The sequence below is a fragment of the Cyprinus carpio genome, chromosome A4 (genome assembly GCF_018340385.1).
Source record: "Cyprinus carpio isolate SPL01 chromosome A4, ASM1834038v1, whole genome shotgun sequence".
Classification (NCBI taxonomy): domain Eukaryota; kingdom Metazoa; phylum Chordata; class Actinopteri; order Cypriniformes; family Cyprinidae; genus Cyprinus; species Cyprinus carpio.
The window spans coordinates 23,992,990-24,011,199 of record NC_056575.1 but is presented as its reverse complement, the minus strand read 5'-3'; the positions used below and the strand labels follow the sequence as shown (position 1 = coordinate 24,011,199).

Genomic DNA, 18,210 nt, shown 5'->3' with positions numbered 1-18,210 from the left:
GGGCTGAACAGAGAATCACTAGCTTCCAGGTCCTTGACTTTAGGTCTAGCTCCAACAGGTCAGCTCACGCCAAGCACAGGTGTCAGGATGGCCGAGCGGACTAAGGCGCTGCGTTCAGGTCGCAGTCTCCCCTGGAGGCGTGGGTTCGAATCCCACTTCTGACAGACCTATCCTTTGGCTGCAGACAGAGACTTCAGTCTTCTGGCACGTTGAGCCAGCAGGGCGTTAACTTTGACAAAACACCGCATTAGGCAAATGCTAGTATTAATTGGTCAGGTGCTGATGAAAAACATGTGTCTTCATACATTTTTTGAAAATGGTTAAAGACTCCGCTGCTCGAATTGAGATAGGCAAGCCGTTCCACCAGCTGGGAACAGTCCAGGAAAATGTCCGTCAGAGTGATTTTGTGCCTCTTAGGGATGGCACCTGGAGGCGTCGTTCAATTGCAGAACGCAAGCTTCTTGAGGGCGCATAGGTCTGAACCAGCGACTTTAGGTACATTGCTGAAGAGCCAGTGGTCATCTTGTAGGCAAACATCAGCACCTCGATTCTGACGCGAGCAGCTGTTGGTAGCCAGCGCAAAATTATGAAGAGAGGTGTGACTTGGGCTTTCTTTGGCTCGTTGAAGACCGCTCTCGCTGCTGCATTCTGGACCCAGTTGCAGAGGCTTGATAGTACGTGCCGGAAGACCCGCCAAGGGAGCATAACATTAGTCCAGTCTGGAGAGAACCATGGGTGTCAAAACTCAATTCCTGGAGGGCCGGAGCCCTGCAGAGTTTAGATTTCAGCCCTAATTCATCAACACACCTGATCCAACTAATCACGCCCTTCAGGCTCATTTGAAAACTACATGCTATGTGTGTTTGAGCAGGGTTGAGAACAAAACTCTGCAGGGCTCCGGCCCTAAAGGAGTTTAGTTTGACACCCCTGGTCTAAGCGCTCTCAGGTATCAAAAAGCATCACCCTGCCCCGTGTGAGGCTCGAACTCACGACCTTCAGATTATGAGACTGACGCGCTGCCTAACTGCGCCAACGAGGCCTGCAGGCTGACGGGGCTGAACAGAGAATCACTAGCTTCCAGGTCCTTGACTTTAGGTCTAGCTCCAACAGGTCAGCTCACGCCAAGCACAGCTGTCAGGATGGCCGAGCGGTCTAAGGCGCTGCGTTCAGGTCGCAGTCTCCCCCCTGGAGGCGTGGGTTCGAATCCCACTTTTCACAAACCTATCCTTTGGCTGCAGACAGAGACTTCAGTCTTCTGGCACGTTGAGCCAGCAGGGCGTTACTTTGACAAAACACCGCATTAGGCAAATGCTAGTATTAATTGGTCAGGTGCTGATGAAAAAGATGTGTCTTCAGACATTTTTTGAAAATGGTTAAAGACTCCGCTGCTCGAATTGAGATAGGCAAGCCGTTCCACCAGCTGGGAACAGTCCAGGAAAATGTCCGTCAGAGTGATTTTGTGCCTCTTAGGGATGGCACCTGGAGGCGTCGTTCACTTGCAGAACGCAAGCTTCTTGAGGGCGCATAGGTCTGAACCAGCGACTTTAGGTATATTGCTGAAGAGCCAGTGGTCATCTTGTAGGCAAACATCAGCACCTCGATTCTGATGCGAGCAGCTGTTGGTAGCCAGCGCAAAATTATGAAGAGAGGTGTGACTTGGGCTTTCTTTGGCTCGTTGAAGACCGCTCTCGCTGCTGCATTCTGGACCCAGTTGCAGAGGCTCGATAGTACGTGCCGGAAGACCCGCATAACATTAGTCCAGTCTGGAGAGAACCATGGGTGTCAAACTCAATTCCTGGAGGGCCGGAGCCCTGCAGAGTTTAGATTCAGCCCTAAATCAACACACCTGATCCAACTAATCACGCCCTTCAGGCTCATTTGAAAACTACATGCTGTGTGTGTTTGAGCAGGGTTGGAACAAAACTCTGCAGGGCTCCGGCCCTAAAGGAATTTAGTCTGACACCCCTGGTCTAAGCGCTCTCAGGTATCAAAAAGCATCACCCTGCCCCGTGTGAGGCTCGAACTCACGACCTTCAGATTATGACACTGACGCGCTGCCTAACTGCGCCAACGAGGCCTGCAGGCTGACGGGGCTGAACAGAGAATCACTAGCTTCCAGGTCCTTGACTTTAGGTCTAGCTCCAACAGGTCAGCTCACGCCAAGCACAGGTGTCAGGATGGCCGAGCGGTCTAAGGCGCTGCGTTCAGGTCGCAGTCTTCCCTGGAGGCGTGGGTTCGAATCCCACTTCTGACAGACCTATATCCTTTGGCTGCAGACAGAGACTTCAGTCTTCTGGCACGTTGAGCCAGCAGGGCGTTAACTTTGACAAAACACCGCATTAGGCAAATGCTAGTATTAATTGGTCAGGTGCTGATGAAAAAAGATGTGTCTTCAGACATTTTTTGAAAATGGTTAAAGACTCCGCTGCTCGAATTGAGATAGGCAAGCCGTTCCACCAGCTGGGAACAGTCCAGGAAAATGTCCGTCAGAGTGATTTTGTGCCTCTTAGGGATGGCACCTGAAGGCGTCGTTCACTTGCAGAACGCAAGCTTCTTGAGGGCGCATAGGTCTGAACCAGCGACTTTAGGTATATTGCTGAAGAGCCAGTGGTCATCTTGTAGACAAACATCAGCACCTCGATTCTGACGCGAGCAGCTGTTGGTAGCCAGCGCAAAATTATGAAGAGAGGTGTGACTTGGGCTTTCTTTGGCTCGTTGAAGACCGCTCTCGCTGCTGCATTCTGGACCCAGTTGCAGAGGCTTGATAGTACGTGCCGGAAGACCCGCCAAGGGAGCATAACATTAGTCCAGTCTGGAGAGAACCATGGGTGTCAAACTCAATTCCTGGAGGGCCGGAGCCCTGCAGAGTTTAGATTCAGCCCTAATTCAACACACCTGATCCAACTAATCACGCCCTTCAGGCTCATTTGAAAACTACATGCTATGTGTGTTTGAGCAGGTTTGGAACAAAACTCTGCAGGGCTCCGGCCCTAAAGGAATTTAGTTTGACACCCCTGGTCTAAGCGCTCTCAGGTATCAAAAAAAGCACCACCCTGCCCCGTGTGAGGCTCGAACTCACGACCTTCAGATTATGAGACTGACGCGCTGCCTAACTGCGCCAACGAGGCCTGCAGGCTGACGGGGCTGAACAGAGAATCACTAGCTTCCAGGTCCTTGACTTTAGGTCTAGCTCCAACAGGTCAGCTCACGCCAAGCACAGGTGTCAGGATGGCCGAGCGGTCTAAGGCGCTGCGTTCAGGTCGCAGTCTCCCCTGGAGGCGTGGGTTCGAATCCCACTTCTGACAGACCTATCCTTTGGCTGCAGATAGAGACTTCAGTCTTCTGGCATGTTGAGCCAGCAGGGCGTTAACTTTGACAAAACACCGCATTAGGCAAATGCTAGTATTAATTGGTCAGGTGCTGATGAAAAAAGATGTGTCTTCAGACATTTTTTGAAAATGGTTAAAGACTCCACTGCTCGAATTGAGATAGGCAAGCCGTTCCACCAGCTGGGAACAGTCCAGGAAAATGTCCGTCAGAGTGATTTTGTGCCTCTTAGGGATGGCACCTGGAGGCGTCGTTCACTTGCAGAACGCAAGCTTCTTGAGGGCGCATAGGTCTGAACCAGCGACTTTAGGTATATTGCTGAAGAGCCAGTGGTCATCTTGTAGGCAAACATCAGCACCTCGATTCTGACGCGAGCAGCTGTTGGTAGCCAGCGCAAAATTATGAAGAGAGGTGTGACTTGGGCTTTCTTTGGCTCGTTGAAGACCGCTCTCGCTGCTGCATTCTGGACCCAGTTGCAGAGGCTCGATAGTACGTGCCGGAAGACCCGCCAAGGGAGCATAACATTAGTCCAGTCTGGAGAGAACCATGGGTGTCAAACTCAATTCCTGGAGGGCCGGAGCCCTGCAGAGTTTAGATTCAGCCCTAAATCAACACACCTGATCCAACTAATCACGCCCTTCAGGCTCATTTGAAAACTACATGCTATGTGTGTTTGAGCAGGGTTGGAACAAAACTCTGCAGGGCTCCGGCCCTAAAGGAATTTAGTTTGACACCCCTGGTCTAAGCGCTCTCAGGTATCAAAAAAGCACCACCCTGCCCCGTGTGAGGCTCGAACTCACGACCTTCAGATTATGAGACTGACGCACTGCCTAACTGCGCCAACGAGGCCTGCAGGCTGACGGGGCTGAACAGAGAATCACTAGCTTCCAGGTCCTTGACTTTAGGTCTAGCTCCAACAGGTCAGCTCACGCCAAGCACAGCTGTCAGGATGGCCGAGCGGTCTAAGGCGCTGCGTTCAGGTCGCAGTCTCACCTGGAGGCGTGGGTTCGAATCCCACTTCTGATAGACCTATCCTTTGGCTGCAGACAGAGACTTCAGTCTTCTGGCACGTTGAGCCAGCAGGGCGTTAACTTTGACAAAACACCGCATTAGGCAAATGCTAGTATTAATTGGTCAGGTGCTGATCAAAAAAGATGTGTCTTCAGACATTTTTTGAAAATGGTTAAAGACTCCGCTGCTCGAACTGAGATAGGCAAGCCGTTCCCCCAGCTGGGAACAGTCCAGGAAAATGTCCGTCAGAGTGATTTTGTGCCTCTTAGGGATGGCACCTGAAGGCGTCGTTCACTTGCAGAACGCAAGCTTCTTGAGGGCGCATAGGTCTGAACCAGCGACTTTAGGTATATTGCTGAAGAGCCAGTGGTCATCTTGTAGGCAAACATCAGCACCTCGATTCTGATGCGAGCAGCTGTTGGTGCCAGCGCAAAATTATGAAGAGAGGTGTGACTTGGGCTTTCTTTGGCTCGTTGAAGACCGCTCTCGCTGCTGCATTCTGGACCCAGTTGCAGAGGCTTGATAGTACGTGCCGGAAGACCCGCCAAGTGAGCATAACATTAGTCCAGTCTGGAGAGAACCATGGGTGTCAAACTCAATTCCTGGAGGGCCGGAGCCCTGCAGAGTTTAGATTCAGCCCTAATTCAACACACCTGATCCAACTAATCACGCCCTTCAGGCTCATTTGAAAACTACATGCTATGTGTGTTTGAGCAGGGTTAGAACAAAACTCTGCAGGGCTCCGGCCCTAAAGGAATTTAGTTTGACACCCCTGGTCTAAGCGCTCTCAGGTATCAAAAAAGCACCACACTGCCCCGTGTGAGGCTCGAACTCACGACCTTCAGATTATGAGACTGACGCGCTGCCTAACTGCGCCAACGAGGCCTGCAGGCTGACGGGGCTGAACAGAGAATCACTAGCTAGCTTCCAGGTCCTTGACTTTAGGTCTAGCTCCAACAGGTCAGCTCACGCCAAGCACAGGTGTCAGGATGGCCGAGCGGTCTAAGGAGCTGCGTTCAGGTCGCAGTCTCCCCTGGAGGCGTGGGTTCGAATCCCACTTCTGACAGACCTATCCTTTGGCTGCAGACAGAGAATTCAGTCTTCTGGCACGTTGAGCCAGCAGGGCGTTAACTTTGACAAAACACCGCATTAGGCAAATGCTAGTATTAATTGGTCAGGTGCTGATGAAAAACATGTGTGTCTTCAGACATTTTTTGAAAATGGTTAAAGACTCCGCTGCTCGAATTGAGATAGGCAAGCCGTTCCACCAGCTGGGAACAGTCCAGGAAAATGTCCGTCAGAGTGATTTTGTGCCTCTTAGGGATGGCACCTGAAGGCGTCGTTCACTTGCAGAACGCAAGCTTCTTGAGGGCGCATAGGTCTGAACCAGCGACTTTAGGTATATTGCTGAAGAGCCAGTGGTGGTCATCTTGTAGGCAAACATCAGCACCTCGATTCTGATGCGAGCAGCTGTTGGTAGCCAGCGCAAAATTATGAAGAGAGGTGTGACTTGGGCTTTCTTTGGCTCGTTGAAGACCGCTCTCGCTGCTGCATTCTGGACCCAGTTGCAGAGGCTTGATAGTACGTGCCGGAAGACCCGCCAAGGGAGCATAACATTAGTCCAGTCTGGAGAGAACCATGGGTGTCAAACTCAATTCCTGGAGGGCCGGAGCCCTGCAGAGTTTAGATTCAGCCCTAATTCAACACACCTGATCCAACTAATCACGCCCTTCAGGCTCATTTGAAAACTACATGCTATGTGTGTTTGAGCAGGGTTGGAACAAAACTCTGCAGGGCTCCGGCCCTAAAGGAATTTAGTTTGACACCCCTGGTCTACGCGCTCTCAGGTATCAAAAAAAGCACCACCCTGCCCCGTGTGAGGCTCGAACTCACGACCTTCAGATTATGAGACTGACGCGCTGCCTAACTGCGCCAACAAGGCCTGCAGGCTGACGGGGCTGAACAGAGAATCACTAGCTTCCAGGTCCTTGACTTTAGGTCTAGCTCCAACAGGTCAGCTCACGCCAAGCACAGGTGTCAGGATGGCCGAGCGGTCTAAGGCGCTGCGTTCAGGTCGCAGTCTCCCCTGGAGGCGTGGGTTCGAATCCCACTTCTGACAGACCTATCCTTAGGCTGCAGACAGAGACTTCAGTCTTCTGGCACGTGGAGCCAGCAGGGCGTTAACTTTGACAAAACACCGCATTAGGCAAATGCTAGTATTAATTGGTCAGGTGCTGATGAAAAACATGTGTCTTCATACATTTTTTGAAAATGGTTAAAGACTCCGCTGCTCGAATTGAGATAGGCAAGCCGTTCCACCAGCTGGGAACAGTCCAGGAAAATGTCCGTCAGAGTGATTTTGTGCCTCTTAGGGATGGCACCTGAAGGCGTCGTTCACTTGCAGAACGCAAGCTTCTTGAGGGCGCATAGGGCTGAACCAGCGACTTTAGGTATATTGCTGAAGAGCCAGTGGTCATCTTGTAGGCAAACATCAGCACCTCGATTCTGACGCGAGCAGCTGTTGGTAGCCAGCGCAAAATTATGAAGAGAGGTGTGACTTGGGCTTTCTTTGGCTCGTTGAAGACCGCTCTCGCTGCTGCATTCTGGACCCAGTTGCAGAGGCTTGATAGTACGTGCCGGAAGACCCGCCAAGGGAGCATAACATTAGTCCAGTCTGGAGAGAACCATGGGTGTCAAACTCAATTCCTGGAGGGCCGGAGCCCTGCAGAGTTTAGATTCAGCCCTAATTCAACACACCTGATCCAACTAATCACGCCCTTCAGGCTCATTTGAAAACTACATGCTATGTGTGTTTGAGCAGGGTTGGAACAAAACTCTGCAGGGCTCCGGCCCTAAAGGAATTTAGTCTGACACCCCTGGTCTAAGCGCTCTCAGGTATCAAAAAAGCACCACCCTGCCCCGTGTGAGGCTCGAACTCACGACCTTCAGATTATGAGACTGACGCGCTGCCTAACTGCGCCAACGAGGCCTGCAGGCTGACGGGGCTGAACAGAGAATCACTAGCTTCCAGGTCCTTGACTTTAGGTCTAGCTCCAACAGGTCAGCTCACGCCAAGCACAGGTGTCAGGATGGCCGAGCGGTCTAAGGCGCTGCGTTCAGGTCGCAGTCTCCCCCTGGAGGCGTGGGTTCGAATCCCACTTCTGACAGACCTATCCTTTGGCTGCAGACAGAGACTTCAGTCTTCTGGCACGTTGAGCCAGCAGGGCGTTAACTTTGACAAAACACCGCATTAGGCAAATGCTAGTATTAATTGGTCAGGTGCTGATGAAAAACATGTGTCTTCAGACATTTTTTGAAAATGGTTAAAGACTCCGCTGCTCGAATTGAGATAGGCAAGCCGTTCCACCAGCTGGGAACAGTCCAGGAAAATGTCCGTCAGAGTGATTTTGTGCCTCTTAGGGATGGCACCTGAAGGCGTCGTTCACTTGCAGAACGCAAGCTTCTTGAGGGCGCATAGGTCTGAACCAGCGACTTTAGGTATATTGCTGAAGAGCCAGTGGTCATCTTGTAGGCAAACATCAGCACCTCGATTCTGATGCGAGCAGCTGTTGGTAGCCAGCGCAAAATTATGAAGAGAGGTGTGACTTGGGCTTTCTTTGGCTCGTTGAAGACCGCTCTCGCTGCTGCATTCTGGACCCAGTTGCAGAGGCTTGATAGTACGTGCCGGAAGACCCCCGCCAAGGGAGCATAACATTAGTCCAGTCTGGAGAGAGAACCATGGGTGTCAAACTCAATTCCTGGAGGGCCGGAGCCCTGCAGAGTTTAGATTCAGCCCTAATTCAACACACCTGATCCAACTAATCACGCCCTTCAGGCTCATTTGAAAACTACATGCTATGTGTGTTTGAGCAGGGTTGGAACAAAACTCTGCAGGGCTCCGGCCCTAAAGGAATTTAGTTTGACACCCCCCCCTGGTCTAAGCGCTCTCAGGTATCAAAAAAGCACCACCCTGCCCCGTGTGAGGCTCGAACTCACGACCTTCAGATTATGAGACTGACGCGCTGCCTAACTGCGCCAACGAGGCCTGCAGGCTGACGGGGCTGAACAGAGAATCACTAGCTTCCAGGTCCTTGACTTTAGGTCTAGCTCCAACAGGTCAGCTCACACCAAGCACAGGTGTCAGGATGGCCGAGCGGTCTAAGGCGCTGCGTTCAGGTCGCAGTCTCCCCCCTGGAGGCGTGGGTTCGAATCCCACTTCTGACAGACCTATCCTTTGGCTGCAGACAGAGACTTCAGTCTTCTGGCACGTTGAGCCAGCAGGGCGTTAACTTTGACAAAACACCGCATTAGGCAAATGCTAGTATTAATTGGTCAGGTGCTGATGAAAAACATGTGTCTTCAGACATTTCTTTGAAAATGGTTAAAGACTCCGCTGCTCGAATTGAGATAGGCAAGCCGTTCAACCAGCTGGGGAAACAGTCCAGGAAAATGTCCGTCAGAGTGATTTTGTGCCTCTTAGGGATGGCACCTGAAGGCGTCGTTCACTTGCAGAACGCAAGCTTCTTGAGGGCGCATAGGTCTGAACCAGCGACTTTAGGTATATTGCGGAAGAGCCAGTGGTCATCTTGTAGGCAAACATCAGCACCTCGATTCTGACGCGAGCAGCTGTTGGTAGCCAGCGCAAAATTATGAAGAGAGGTGTGACTTGGGCTTTCTTTGGCTCGTTGAAGACCGCTCTCGCTGCTGCATTCTGGACCCAGTTGCAGAGGCTTGATAGTACGTGCCGGAAGACCCGCCAAGGGAGCATAACATTAGTCCAGTCTGGAGAGAACCATGGGTGTCAAACTCAATTCCTGGAGGGCCGGAGCCCTGCAGAGTTTAGATTCAGCCCTAATTCAACACACCTGATCCAACTAATCACGCCCTTCAGGCTCATTTGAAAACTACATGCTGTGTGTGTTTGAGCAGGGGTTGGAACAAAACTCTGCAGGGCTCCGGCCCTAAAGGAATTTAGTTTGACACCCCTGGTCTAAGCGCTCTCAGGTATCAAAAAAGCACCACCCTGCCCCGTGTGAGGCTCGAACTCACGACCTTCAGATTATGAGACTGACGCGCTGCCTAACTGCGCCAACGAGGCCTGCAGGCTGACGGGGCTGAACAGAGAATCACAAGCTTCCAGGTCCTTGACTTTAGGTCTAGCTCCAACAGGTCAGCTCACGCCAAGCACAGGTGTCAGGATGGCCGAGCGGTCTAAGGCGCTGCGTTCAGGTCGCAGTCTCCCCTGGAGGCGTGGGTTCGAATCCCACTTCTGACAGACCTATCCTTTGGCTGCAGACAGAGACTTCAGTCTTCTGGCACGTTGAGCCAGCAGGGCGTTAACTTTGACAAAACACCGCATTAGGCAAATGCTAGTATTAATTGGTCAGGTGCTGATGAAAAACATGTGTCTTCAGACATTTCTTTGAAAATGGTTAAAGACTCCGCTGCTCGAATTGAGATAGGCAAGCCGTTCCACCAGCTGGGAACAGTCCAGGAAAATGTCCGTCAGAGTGATTTTGTGCCTCTTAGGGATGGCACCTGAAGGCGTCGTTCACTTGCAGAACGCAAGCTTCTTGAGGGCGCATAGGTCTGAACCAGCGACTTTAGGTATATTGCTGAAGAGCCAGTGGTCATCTTGTAGGCAAACATCAGCACCTCGATTCTGACGCGAGCAGCTGTTGGTAGCCAGCGCAAAATTATGAAGAGAGGTGTGACTTGGGCTTTCTTTGGCTCGTTGAAGACCGCTCTCGCTGCTGCATTCTGGACCCAGTTGCAGAGGCTTGATAGTACGTGCCGGAAGACCCGCCAAGGGAGCATAACATTAGTCCAGTCTGGAGAGAACCATGGGTGTCAAACTCAATTCCTGGAGGGCCGGAGCCCTGCAGAGTTTAGATTCAGCCCTAATTCAACACACCTGATCCAACTAATCACGCCCTTCAGGCTCATTTGAAAACTACATGCTATGTGTGTTTGAGCAGGTTTGGAACAAAACTCTGCAGGGCTCCGGCCCTAAAGGAATTTAGTTTGACACCCCTGGTCTAAGCGCTCTCAGGTATCAAAAAAGCACCACCCTGCCCCGTGTGAGGCTCGAACTCACGACCTTCAGATTATGAGACTGACGCGCTGCCTAACTGCGCCAACGAGGCCTGCAGGCTGACGGGGCTGAACAGAGAATCACTAGCTTCCCGGTCCTTGACTTTAGGTCTAGCTCCAACAGGTCAGCTCACGCCAAGCACAGGTGTCAGGATGGCCGAGCGGTCTAAGGCGCTGCGTTCAGGTCGCAGTCTCCCCTGGAGGCGTGGGTTCGAATCCCACTTCTGACAGACCTATCCTTTGGCTGCAGACAGAGACTTCAGTCTTCTGGCACGTGGAGCCAGCAGGGCATTAACTTTGACAAAACACCACATTAGGCAAATGCTAGTATTAATTGGTCAGGTGCTGATGAAAAAATGTGTCTTCAGACATTTTTTGAAAATGGTTAAAGACTCCGCTGCTCGAATTGAGATAGGCAAGCCGTTCCACCAGCTGGGAACAGTCCAGGAAAATGTCCGTCAGAGTGATTTTGTGCCTCTTAGGGATGGCACCTGGAGGCGTCGTTCACTTGCAGAACGCAAGCTTCTTGAGGGCGCATAGGTCTGAACCAGCGACTTTAGGTATATTGCTGAAGAGCCAGTGGTCATCTTGTAGGCAAACATCAGCACCTCCTCGATTCTGACGCGAGCAGCTGTTGGTAGCCAGCGCAAAATTATGAAGAGAGGTGTGACTTGGGCTTTCTTTGGCTCGTTGAAGACCGCTCTCGCTGCTGCATTCTGGACCCAGTTGCAGAGGCTTGATAGTACGTGCCGGAAGACCCGCCAAGTGAGCATAACATTAGTCCAGTCTGGAGAGAACCATGGGTGTCAAACTCAATTCCTGGAGGGCCGGAGCCCCTGCAGAGTTTAGATTCAGCCCTAATTCAACACACCTGATCCAACTAATCACGCCCTTCAGGCTCATTTGAAAACTACATGCTATGTGTGTTTGAGCAGGTTTGGAACAAAACTCTGCAGGGCTCCGGCCCTAAAGGAATTTAGTTTGACACCCCTGGTCTAAGCGCTCTCAGGTATCAAAAAAGCACCACACTGCCCCGTGTGAGGCTCGAACTCACGACCTTCAGATTATGAGACTGACGCGCTGCCTAACTGCGCCAACGAGGCCTGCAGGCTGACGGGGCTGAACAGAGAATCACTAGCTTCCAGGTCCTTGACTTTAGGTCTAGCTCCAACCGGTCAGCTCACGATAAGCACAGGTGTCAGGATGGCCGAGCGGTCTAAGGCGCTGCGTTCAGGTCGCAGTCTCCCCTGGAGGCGTGGGTTCGAATCCCACTTCTGACAGACCTATCCTTTGGCTGCAGACAGAGACTTCAGTCTTCTGGCACGTGGAGCCCGCAGGGCGTTAACTTTGACAAAACACCGCATTAGGCAAATGCTAGTATTAATTGGTCAGGTGCTGATGAAAAACATGTGTCTTCAGACATTTTTTGAAAATGGTTAAAGACTCCGCTGCTCGAATTGAGATAGGCAAGCCAAGCCGTTCCACCAGCTGGGAACAGTCCAGGAAAATGTCCGTCAGAGTGATTTTGTGCCTCTTAGGGATGGCACCTGAAGGCGTCGTTCACTTGCAGAACGCAAGCTTCTTGAGGGCGCATAGGTCTGAACCAGCGACTTTAGGTATATTGCTGAAGAGCCAGTGGTCATCTTGTAGGCAAACATCAGCACCTCGATTCTGACGCGAGCAGCTGTTGGTAGCCAGCGCAAAATTATGAAGAGAGGTGTGACTTGGGCTTTCTTTGGCTCGTTGAAGACCGCTCTCGCTGCTGCATTCTGGACCCAGTTGCAGAGGCTTGATAGTACGTGCCGGAAGACCCGCCAAGGGAGCATAACATTAGTCCAGTCTGGAGAGAACCATGGGTGTCAAACTCAATTCCTGGAGGGCCGGAGCCCTGCAGAGTTTAGATTCAGCCCTAATTCAACACACCTGATCCAACTAATCACGCCCTTCAGGCTCATTTGAAAACTACATGCTGTGTGTGTTTGAGCAGGGTTGGAACAAAACTCTGCAGGGCTCCGGCCCTAAAGGAATTTAGTTTGACACCCCTGGTCTAAGCGCTCTCAGGTATCAAAAAAGCACAACGCTGCCCCGTGTGAGGCTCGAACTCACGACCTTCAGATTATGAGACTGACGCGCTGCCTAACTGCGCCAACGAGGCCTGCAGGCTGACGGGGCTGAACAGAGAATCACTAGCTTCCAAGTCCTTGACTTTAGGTCTAGCTCCAACAGGTCAGCTCACGCCAAGCACAGGTGTCAGGATGGCCGAGCGGTCTAAGGCGCTGCGTTCAGGTCGCAGTCTCCCCTGGAGGCGTGGGTTCGAATCCCACTTCTGACAGACCTATCCTTTGGCTGCAGACAGAGACTTCAGTCTTCTGGCACGTTGAGCCAGCAGAGCGTTAACTTTGACAAAACACCGCATTAGGCAAATGCTAGTATTAATTGGTCAGGTGCTGATGAAAAACATGTGTCTTCAGACATTTTTTGAAAATGGTTAAAGACTCCGCTGCTCGAATTGAGATAGGCAAGCCGTTCCACCAGCTGGGAACAGTCCAGGAAAATGTCCGTCAGAGTGATTTTGTGCCTCTTAGGGATGGCACCTGGAGGCGTCGTTCACTTGCAGAACGCAAGCTTCTTGAGGGCGCATAGGTCTGAACCAGCGACTTTAGGTATATTGCTGAAGAGCCAGTGGTCATCTTGTAGGCAAACATCAGCACCTCGATTCTGATGCGAGCAGCTGTTGGTAGCCAGCGCAAAATTATGAAGAGAGGTGTGACTTGGGCTTTCTTTGGCTCGTTGAAGACCGCTCTCGCTGCTGCATTCTGGACCCAGTTGCAGAGGCTCGATAGTACGTGCCGGAAGACCCGCCAAGGGAGCATAACATTAGTCCAGTCTGGAGAGAACCATGGGTGTCAAACTCAATTCCTGGAGGGCCGGAGCCCTGCAGAGTTTAGATTCAGCCCTAATTCAACACACCTGATCCAACTAATCACGCCCTTCAGGCTCATTTGAAAACTACATGCTATGTGTGTTTGAGCAGGTTTGGAACAAAACTCTGCAGGGCTCCGGCCCTAAAGGAATTTAGTTTGACACCCCTGGTCTAAGCGCTCTCAGGTATCAAAAAAGCACCACCCTGCCCCGTGTGAGGCTCGAACTCACGACCTTCAGATTATGAGACTGACGCGCTGCCTAACTGCGCCAACGAGGCCTGCAGGCTGAAGGGGCTGAACAGAGAATCACTTGCTTCCAGGTCCTTGACTTTAGGTCTAGCTCCAACAGGTCAGCTCACGCCAAGCACAGGTGTCAGGATGGCCGAGCGGTCTAAGGCGCTGCGCTCAAGCGTTCAGGTCGCAGTCTCCCCTGGAGGCGTGGGTTCAAATCCCACTTCTGACAGACCTATCCTTTGGCTGCAGACAGAGACTTCAGTCTTCTGGCACGTTGAGCCAGCAGGGCGTTAACTTTGACAAAACACCGCATTAGGCAAATGCTAGTATTAATTGGTCAGGTGCTGATGAAAAACATGTGTCTTCATACATTTTTTGAAAATGGTTAAAGACTCCGCTGCTCGAATTGAGATAGGCAAGCCGTTCCACCAGCTGGGAACAGTCCAGGAAAATGTCCGTCAGAGTGATTTTGTGCCTCTTAGGGATGGCACCTGAGGCGTCATTCACTTGCAGAACGCAAGCTTCTTGAGGGCGCATAGGTCTGAACCAGCGACTTTAGGTATATTGCTGAAGAGCCAGTGGTCATCTTGTAGGCAAACATCAGCACCTCGATTCTGATGCGAGCAGCTGTTGGTAGCCAGCGCAAAATTATGAAGAGAGGTGTGACTTGGGCTTTCTTTGGCTCGTTGAAGACCGCTCTCGCTGCTGCATTCTGGACCCAGTTGCAGAGGCTTGATAGTACGTGCCGGAAGACCCGCCAAGGGAGCATAACATTAGTCCAGTCTGGAGAGAACCATGGGTGTCAAACTCAATTCCTGGAGGGCCGGAGCCCTGCAGAGTTTAGATTCAGCCCTAATTCAACACACCTGATCCAACTAATCACGCCCTTCAGGCTCATTTGAAAACTACATGCTGTGTGTGTTTGAGCAGGGTTGGAACAAAACTCTGCAGGGCTCCGGCCCTAAAGGAATTTAGTTTGACACCCCTGGTCTAAGCGCTCTCAGGTATCAAAAAAGCACCACCCTGCCCCGTGTGAGGCTCGAACTCACGACCTTCAGATTATGAGACTGACGCGCTGCCTAACTGCGCCAACGAGGCCTGCAGGCTGACGGGGCTGAACAGAGAATCACTAGCTTCCAGGTCCTTGACTTTAGGTCTAGCTCCAACAGGTCAGCTCACGCCAAGCACAGCTGTCAGGATGGCCGAGCGGTCTAAGGCGCTGCGTTCAGGTCGCAGTCTCCCCTGGAGGCGTGGGTTCGAATCCCACTTCTGACAAACCTATCCTTTGGCTGCAGACAGAGACTTCAGTCTTCTGGCACGTTGAGCCAGCAGGGCGTTAACTTTGACAAAACACCGCATTAGGCAAATGCTAGTATTAATTGGTCAGGTGCTGATGAAAAAAATGTGTCTTCAGACATTTTTTGAAAATGGTTAAAGACTCCGCTGCTCGAATTGAGATAGGCAAGCCGTTCCACCAGCTGGGAACAGTCCAGGAAAATGTCCGTCAGAGTGATTTTGTGCCTCTTAGGGATGGCACCTGGAGGCGTCGTTCACTTGCAGAACGCAAGCTTCTTGAGGGCGCATAGGTCTGAACCAGCGACTTTAGGTATATTGCGGAAGAGCCAGTGGTCATCTTGTAGGCGAACATCAGCACCTCGATTCTGATGCGGGCAGCTGTTGGTAGCCAGCGCAAAATTATGAAGAGAGGTGTGACTTGGGCTTTCTTTGGCTCGTTGAAGACCGCTCTCACTGCTGCATTCTGGACCCAGTTGCAGAGGCTCGATAGTACGTGCCGGAAGACCCGCATAACATTAGTCCAGTCTGGAGAGAACCATGGGTGTCAAACTCAATTCCTGGAGGGCCGGAGCCCTGCAGAGTTTAGATTCAGCCCTAATTCAACACACCTGATCCAACTAATCACGCCCTTCAGGCTCATTTGAAAACTACATGCTATGTGTGTTTGAGCAGGGTTGGAACAAAACTCTGCAGGGCTCCGGCCCTAAAGGAATTTAGTTTGACACCCCTGGTCTAAGCGCTCTCAGGTATCAAAAAAGCACCACCCTGCCCCGTGTGAGGCTCGAACTCACGACCTTCAAATTATGAGACTGACGCGCTGCCTAACTGCGCCAACGAGGCCTGCAGGCTGACGGGGCTGAACAGAGAATCACTAGCTTCCAGGTCCTTGACTTTAGGTCTAGCTCCAACAGGTCAGCTCACGCCAAGCACAGCTGTCAGGATGGCCGAGCGGTCTAAGGCGCTGCGTTCAGGTCGCAGTCTCCCCTGGAGGCGTGGGTTCGAATCCCACTTCTGACAGACCTATCCTTTGGCTGCAGACAGAGACTTCAGTCTTCTGGCACGTTGAGCCAGCAGGGCGTTAACTTTGACAAAACACCGCATTAGGCAAATGCTAGTATTAATTGGTCAGGTGCTGATGAAAAACATGTGTCTTCAGACATTTTTTTGAAAATGGTTAAAGACTCCGCTGCTCGAATTGAGATAGGCAAGCCATTCCACCAGCTGGGAACAGTCCAGGAAAATGTCCGTCAGAGTGATTTTGTGCCTCTTAGGGATGGCACCTGGAGGCGTCGTTCACTTGCAGAACGCAAGCTTCTTGAGGGCGCATAGGTCTGAACCAGCGACTTTAGGTATATTGCTGAAGAGCCAGTGGTCATCTTGTAGGCAAACATCAGCACCTCGATTCTGACGCGAGCAGCTGTTGGTAGCCAGCGCAAAATTATGAAGAGAGGTGTGACTTGGGCTTTCTTTGGCTCGTTGAAGACCGCTCTCGCTGCTGCATTCTGGACCCAGTTGCAGAGGCTTGATAGTACGTGCCGGAAGACCCGCCAAGGGAGCATAACATTAGTCCAGTCTGGAGAGAACCATGGGTGTCAAACTCAATTCCTGGAGGGCCGGAGCCCTGCAGAGTTTAGATTCAGCCCTAATTCAACACACCTGATCCAACTAATCACGCCCTTCAGGCTCATTTGAAAACTACATGCTATGTGTGTTTGAGCAGGTTTGGAACAAAACTCTGCAGGGCTCCGGCCCTAAAGGAATTTAGTTTGACACCCCTGGTCTAAGCGCTCTCAGGTATCAAAAAAAGCACCACCCTGCCCCGTGTGAGGCTCGAACTCACGACCTTCAGATTATGAGACTGACGCGCTGCCTAACTGCACCAACGAGGCCTGCAGGCTGACGGGGCTGAACAGAGAATCACTAGCTTCCAGGTCCTTGACTTTAGGTCTAGCTCCAACAGGTCAGCTCACGCCAAGCACAGGTGTCAGGATGGCCGAGCGGTCTAAGGCGCTGCGTTCAGGTCGCAGTCTCCCCTGGAGGCGTGGGTTCGAATCCCACTTCTGACAGACCTATCCTTTGGCTGCAGACAGAGACTTCAGTCTTCTGGCACGTGGAGCCAGCAGGGCGTTAACTTTGACAAAACACCGCATTAGGCAAATGCTAGTATTAATTGGTCAGGTGCTGATGAAAAAGATGTGTCTTCAGACATTTTTTGAAAATGGTTAAAGACTCCGCTGCTCGAATTGAGATAGGCAAGCCGTTCCACCAGCTGGGAACAGTCCAGGAAAATGTCCGTCAGAGTGATTTTGTGCCTCTTAGGGATGGCACCTGAAGGCGTCGTTCACTTGCAGAACGCAAGCTTCTTGAGGGCGCATAGGTCTGAACCAGCGACTTTAGGTATATTGCTGAAGAGCCAGTGGTCATCTTGTAGGCAAACATCAGCACCTCGATTCTGATGCGAGCAGCTGTTGGTAGCCAGCGCAAAATTATGAAGAGAGGTGTGACTTGGGCTTTCTTTGGCTCGTTGAAGACCGCTCTCGCTGCTGCATTCTGGACCCAGTTGCAGAGGCTTGATAGTACGTGCCGGAAGACCCGCCAAGGGAGCATAACACTAGTCCAGTCTGGAGAGAACCATGGGTGTCAAACTCAATTCCTGGAGGGCCGGAGCCCTGCAGAGTTTAGATTCAGCCCTAATTCAACACACCTGATCCAACTTATCACGCCCTTCAGGCTCATTTGAAAACTACATGCTATGTGTGTTTGAGCAGGGTTGGAACAAAACTCTGCAGGGCTCCGGCCCTAAAGGAATTTAGTTTGACACCCCTGGTCTAAGCGCTCTCAGGTATCAAAAAAGCACCACCCTGCCCCGTGTGAGGCTCAAACTCACGACCTTCAGATTATGAGACTGACGCGCTGCCTAACTGCGCCAACGAGGCCTGCAGGCTGACGGGGCTGAACAGAGAATCACTAGCTTCCAGGTCCTTGACTTTAGGTCTAGCTCCAACAGGTCAGCTCACGCCAAGCACAGGTGTCAGGATGGCCGAGCGGTCTAAGGCGCTGCGTTCAGGTCGCAGTCTCCCCTGAGGCGTGGGTTTCGAATCCCACTTCTGACAGACCTATCCTTTGGCTGCAGACAGAGACTTCAGTCTTCTGGCACGTGGAGCCAGCAGGGCGTTAACTTTGACAAAACACCGCATTAGGCAAATGCTAGTATTAATTGGTCAGGTGCTGATGAAAAACATGTGTCTTCAGACATTTTTTTGAAAATGGTTAAAGACTCCGCTGCTCGAATTGAGATAGGCAAGCCGTTCCACCAGCTGGAGTC

General features: G+C 51.6%; 35 non-coding genes across 35 annotated transcripts; 18 read left to right on the top strand and 17 right to left on the bottom strand.

Annotated features, from left to right (window-relative positions):
- Positions 1-81: 81 nt before the first annotated feature.
- trnal-cag lies at positions 82-164 on the top strand. The gene has a single exon. It is a non-coding gene; the product is annotated as a tRNA-Leu (tRNA).
- An 801-nt stretch (positions 165-965) lies between these two features.
- trnam-cau lies at positions 966-1,039 on the bottom strand. The gene has a single exon. It is a non-coding gene; the product is annotated as a tRNA-Met (tRNA).
- Positions 1,040-1,133: 94 nt separating this feature from the next.
- trnal-cag lies at positions 1,134-1,218 on the top strand. The gene has a single exon. It is a non-coding gene; the product is annotated as a tRNA-Leu (tRNA).
- Positions 1,219-2,003: 785 nt separating this feature from the next.
- trnam-cau lies at positions 2,004-2,077 on the bottom strand. The gene has a single exon. It is a non-coding gene; the product is annotated as a tRNA-Met (tRNA).
- A 94-nt stretch (positions 2,078-2,171) lies between these two features.
- trnal-cag lies at positions 2,172-2,254 on the top strand. The gene has a single exon. It is a non-coding gene; the product is annotated as a tRNA-Leu (tRNA).
- Positions 2,255-3,054: 800 nt separating this feature from the next.
- Positions 3,055-3,128, bottom strand: trnam-cau. The gene has a single exon. It is a non-coding gene; the product is annotated as a tRNA-Met (tRNA).
- Positions 3,129-3,222: 94 nt separating this feature from the next.
- trnal-cag lies at positions 3,223-3,305 on the top strand. The gene has a single exon. It is a non-coding gene; the product is annotated as a tRNA-Leu (tRNA).
- Positions 3,306-4,102: 797 nt separating this feature from the next.
- On the bottom strand, positions 4,103-4,176 carry trnam-cau. The gene has a single exon. It is a non-coding gene; the product is annotated as a tRNA-Met (tRNA).
- Positions 4,177-4,270: 94 nt separating this feature from the next.
- Positions 4,271-4,353, top strand: trnal-cag. The gene has a single exon. It is a non-coding gene; the product is annotated as a tRNA-Leu (tRNA).
- Positions 4,354-5,149: 796 nt separating this feature from the next.
- trnam-cau lies at positions 5,150-5,223 on the bottom strand. The gene has a single exon. It is a non-coding gene; the product is annotated as a tRNA-Met (tRNA).
- Positions 5,224-5,321: 98 nt separating this feature from the next.
- trnal-cag lies at positions 5,322-5,404 on the top strand. The gene has a single exon. It is a non-coding gene; the product is annotated as a tRNA-Leu (tRNA).
- An 802-nt stretch (positions 5,405-6,206) lies between these two features.
- trnam-cau lies at positions 6,207-6,280 on the bottom strand. The gene has a single exon. It is a non-coding gene; the product is annotated as a tRNA-Met (tRNA).
- A 94-nt stretch (positions 6,281-6,374) lies between these two features.
- On the top strand, positions 6,375-6,457 carry trnal-cag. The gene has a single exon. It is a non-coding gene; the product is annotated as a tRNA-Leu (tRNA).
- Positions 6,458-7,253: 796 nt separating this feature from the next.
- Positions 7,254-7,327, bottom strand: trnam-cau. The gene has a single exon. It is a non-coding gene; the product is annotated as a tRNA-Met (tRNA).
- Positions 7,328-7,421: 94 nt separating this feature from the next.
- On the top strand, positions 7,422-7,505 carry trnal-cag. Its single transcript has one exon. It is a non-coding gene; the product is annotated as a tRNA-Leu (tRNA).
- Positions 7,506-8,309: 804 nt separating this feature from the next.
- On the bottom strand, positions 8,310-8,383 carry trnam-cau. The gene has a single exon. It is a non-coding gene; the product is annotated as a tRNA-Met (tRNA).
- A 94-nt stretch (positions 8,384-8,477) lies between these two features.
- trnal-cag lies at positions 8,478-8,562 on the top strand. Its single transcript has one exon. It is a non-coding gene; the product is annotated as a tRNA-Leu (tRNA).
- Positions 8,563-9,362: 800 nt separating this feature from the next.
- On the bottom strand, positions 9,363-9,436 carry trnam-cau. Its single transcript has one exon. It is a non-coding gene; the product is annotated as a tRNA-Met (tRNA).
- A 94-nt stretch (positions 9,437-9,530) lies between these two features.
- On the top strand, positions 9,531-9,613 carry trnal-cag. Its single transcript has one exon. It is a non-coding gene; the product is annotated as a tRNA-Leu (tRNA).
- A 797-nt stretch (positions 9,614-10,410) lies between these two features.
- Positions 10,411-10,484, bottom strand: trnam-cau. The gene has a single exon. It is a non-coding gene; the product is annotated as a tRNA-Met (tRNA).
- Positions 10,485-10,578: 94 nt separating this feature from the next.
- Positions 10,579-10,661, top strand: trnal-cag. The gene has a single exon. It is a non-coding gene; the product is annotated as a tRNA-Leu (tRNA).
- A 799-nt stretch (positions 10,662-11,460) lies between these two features.
- Positions 11,461-11,534, bottom strand: trnam-cau. Its single transcript has one exon. It is a non-coding gene; the product is annotated as a tRNA-Met (tRNA).
- Positions 11,535-11,628: 94 nt separating this feature from the next.
- Positions 11,629-11,711, top strand: trnal-cag. The gene has a single exon. It is a non-coding gene; the product is annotated as a tRNA-Leu (tRNA).
- An 801-nt stretch (positions 11,712-12,512) lies between these two features.
- trnam-cau lies at positions 12,513-12,586 on the bottom strand. Its single transcript has one exon. It is a non-coding gene; the product is annotated as a tRNA-Met (tRNA).
- A 94-nt stretch (positions 12,587-12,680) lies between these two features.
- On the top strand, positions 12,681-12,763 carry trnal-cag. The gene has a single exon. It is a non-coding gene; the product is annotated as a tRNA-Leu (tRNA).
- A 796-nt stretch (positions 12,764-13,559) lies between these two features.
- Positions 13,560-13,633, bottom strand: trnam-cau. Its single transcript has one exon. It is a non-coding gene; the product is annotated as a tRNA-Met (tRNA).
- A 94-nt stretch (positions 13,634-13,727) lies between these two features.
- trnal-caa lies at positions 13,728-13,818 on the top strand. Its single transcript is given in 2 exon segments — positions 13,728-13,765; positions 13,774-13,818. It is a non-coding gene; the product is annotated as a tRNA-Leu (tRNA).
- A 795-nt stretch (positions 13,819-14,613) lies between these two features.
- On the bottom strand, positions 14,614-14,687 carry trnam-cau. The gene has a single exon. It is a non-coding gene; the product is annotated as a tRNA-Met (tRNA).
- Positions 14,688-14,781: 94 nt separating this feature from the next.
- Positions 14,782-14,864, top strand: trnal-cag. Its single transcript has one exon. It is a non-coding gene; the product is annotated as a tRNA-Leu (tRNA).
- Positions 14,865-15,651: 787 nt separating this feature from the next.
- On the bottom strand, positions 15,652-15,725 carry trnam-cau. Its single transcript has one exon. It is a non-coding gene; the product is annotated as a tRNA-Met (tRNA).
- Positions 15,726-15,819: 94 nt separating this feature from the next.
- On the top strand, positions 15,820-15,902 carry trnal-cag. The gene has a single exon. It is a non-coding gene; the product is annotated as a tRNA-Leu (tRNA).
- A 798-nt stretch (positions 15,903-16,700) lies between these two features.
- trnam-cau lies at positions 16,701-16,774 on the bottom strand. Its single transcript has one exon. It is a non-coding gene; the product is annotated as a tRNA-Met (tRNA).
- Positions 16,775-16,868: 94 nt separating this feature from the next.
- trnal-cag lies at positions 16,869-16,951 on the top strand. Its single transcript has one exon. It is a non-coding gene; the product is annotated as a tRNA-Leu (tRNA).
- Positions 16,952-17,747: 796 nt separating this feature from the next.
- Positions 17,748-17,821, bottom strand: trnam-cau. The gene has a single exon. It is a non-coding gene; the product is annotated as a tRNA-Met (tRNA).
- Positions 17,822-17,915: 94 nt separating this feature from the next.
- trnal-cag lies at positions 17,916-17,998 on the top strand. The gene has a single exon. It is a non-coding gene; the product is annotated as a tRNA-Leu (tRNA).
- Positions 17,999-18,210: the final 212 nt, after the last annotated feature.